Consider the following 2,952-nt stretch of genomic DNA (forward strand, 5'->3'; position numbering starts at 1 on the left):
TCCAGTTGACCCCACACCTTTCAGTTTGGGAAAGAACGTTTTGTCCGGTAAAAAAAAAGTGCATCCGATGTGCTCTTCCTATCGGTGGTACACCGGAGAAGGCCAATACTCGACTCGCAACCATGCAGACGTTTCTCGCTGTGCAGCACACTAAGCCATACTCGGCCATATCCAACGACCCACAGGTTATAAAAGGAGGAGAATCAGCCATATGAATGACGTACAACCGCTTCCGTGTGACACTTTTACGGTTGATGAGGGTATGCCACCTCGATCGCGCTGCAGTTTACAGTAGTGGCGTATGTACTGCACGTCAGATATGCTGCCAAGCTCTCGTTGGATGATTTATATGACGTTGCGGCCGTGGTGAGCAAGAGAAGGCAAGCTCTTGTCTACCGCGATCGGAGGTTCGAACGGTGGCGGAAGAACTTCTTCTATCAGAGCTGTTGCCAATTCCGTACCATCGCTCGCAGATAAAGTGCCAAAGTTTTTATGAACACGTTTGTGAGGTTGAGGCTACCGTACCAGAACGCATACGCGCCGACTACGTGGGTGTGCCGGAGCTCGGTCACCCACATATATAACCTTGTGGCTGCGCCGCACACACAAAACTTTTAATTTGATAAAAACAAAATAAAATACATATTTCTCTCTTGTATTTATCAAAAAGCAATGAACTATTAAAACACTGAGATGAAGTTAAAATTTCTGATCTTTAAAATATATCTATTTGTTTCTCATATTTATGCGCAAAGGCAACCAAGCAATGCACTCCCCCGTTCCTTGCCTTTGTCTGGCCAAGTCAAAGGCACTCCACAGAAAAATACTCGCACTACACTAGTCGTTCCTAACCTTTCTCAGACCGTTACCCCTGAGTGCAAATCAGACATGACTGTATGTGTGTGTGTGTGTGTGTGTGTGTGTGAGTGTGTGAGTGAGTGAGTGAGTGTGTGTGTGTGTGTGTGTTTGTGTGTGTGTTTGAATGACGAAGGAATCCGTGGTGCATCGAAAGTGCTACCCCACAACTCCTTCTCAGATAAGAAAGCTACTATCAACAGGGAGGGTAGCCACTTATCACAAAACATCCTTCACGTGCATTAGTCATCTCCACTGCGGCACTTGTTTGACCAGCACAGTGCAACCTCGTTTAAAATAAAACAGATTCAGATATGTGCACTATACTTACTGTCTGTAAATCACGTGACTGCTGATCTCCTTACTTCTGAACTAGCAGAATTTGCACGATTTCAGGTTGTTAACGCCTTTTTATCTAACCACTCTTACAATAATAATAATAACACTGCTTCAGCACTATAATAGTTTGTATGTAGTTACTGCTGTATTGTGCCGTCAATTAATTCATTTATCTGTCTCGAAGCGAGTAACGAAGCAATTTCTAAACTACGGCAGGCATTATCTACAATTTAGAGAAGATATTTTCTTGTCATATTTAGCATTTGTTAAGTATATGTCTCACTTCTATCATCAGCGATGTACGAGACAAAGCACAACATATGCGTGTAGCGAGTGGACTGTGTGAGAAATCTGTAATTCCATCACATCAATGCTGCTAATTAAGAAAAAGTAATTATTGGTAACTTATATAATCAACATTATAGTCTTACAAAATTGTGATAATACTAATGATATTTTGAAAATAATTTAGTTTCATGACTGAAACAGAATCGAATCGTTTAGTTTTTACCCCACAGAAAATTTCATTTTACCCCCCAGGGGGTAATTATACCCAGATTGGGAAGTACTGCACTATACTGTGAATGGAATCCTGTCTTTTCGGCTTGCCTTCATGTTTCCTTACAATTAACACGCTACAATACACCCACTCCATTCGTTAACAATTGTTTTAAAATATCTGCTTCCCAATATTGGGCAATAACAAAGAATAATCAGAGGTACAAGGAAGCCGATTGTTACTGACTACATCGATAGTTCTTTTTTTCTAAAACCTAACAACGGTAAGGTTTAAGGGGACCACACCCTGCCTATCCAACCCATGTTAATTTAAGCAAGTATTTTACCCATTTCTGAAAAACTGTTTTATGCAGGATCTTAATATTTTTACTGTATGTTACATGATGATAATAGAGTCAACTGTACTAAAATCTGCTTTATCCATTTTATAGTTTTTAAGAATTACTTTTTTAAATTTATTAACAAAAAATATTAAATTTTTTCTGCAGAAAATATTTTTTTGTGAACTTCCTAATGGGGGATAATTAATGAATGTAGTACCAGAGGTGGCTTTTTGTGTTATGCAGAGTCCCTGATAATTTCATTCACCTGTCTATGATGGTTACTGATATAATGGGCGGGAAATTGGCTTTAAAGAAAAAACTGAAATTTGTTACTTACAGTTAATTAAAATTGTCCTGCTCCACATTATGGCCCTTCTTTGGCCTCTAGCAGGTCTTTCAGCTTCCTTTTTCACCTTCCTGGATGTTTCTCTTGCTTTCTTGGCCATATTAGATGCAGACCTGTCTGCATCGGCTATCCTCATTTTACCGCAATATTGCAGCCCAGTGATCATATTTTCACCGGGATTAGTTCCTGGCTTTTTCAATACCCAACACTTTCCAATATTACAGCAACTGAATGTAATGACAGCATCATGAACTCCTAGTTTCATTGTATGCATGCCTACAAGTACAGGTTTAGGCAGGTGGTTCCAAATTATCCTGTTGAAACATTCATTTGAGTTCTGTGCCTGCCCATGCAGACATTTCCTTAGAATGTCAGGATGAGCCAAATTTCTGAAAATAGGTTTAACTGCTGTAATACCAGCAGCAGGAAGAGAATGCTGGTGAGAATAAGATTCTCCAGTTGCCTGAGCCCTATTGTATTTGCGCCACGAATTTTCTCCTGATGGACACAATCCATGACATGGTTTATCATCGGTAGAGGACTTGGAAGACAGTGGAAGAATATGGCCCA

The sequence above is a fragment of the Schistocerca serialis genome, chromosome 6 (assembly GCF_023864345.2).
Source record: "Schistocerca serialis cubense isolate TAMUIC-IGC-003099 chromosome 6, iqSchSeri2.2, whole genome shotgun sequence".
Taxonomy (NCBI): domain Eukaryota; kingdom Metazoa; phylum Arthropoda; class Insecta; order Orthoptera; family Acrididae; genus Schistocerca; species Schistocerca serialis.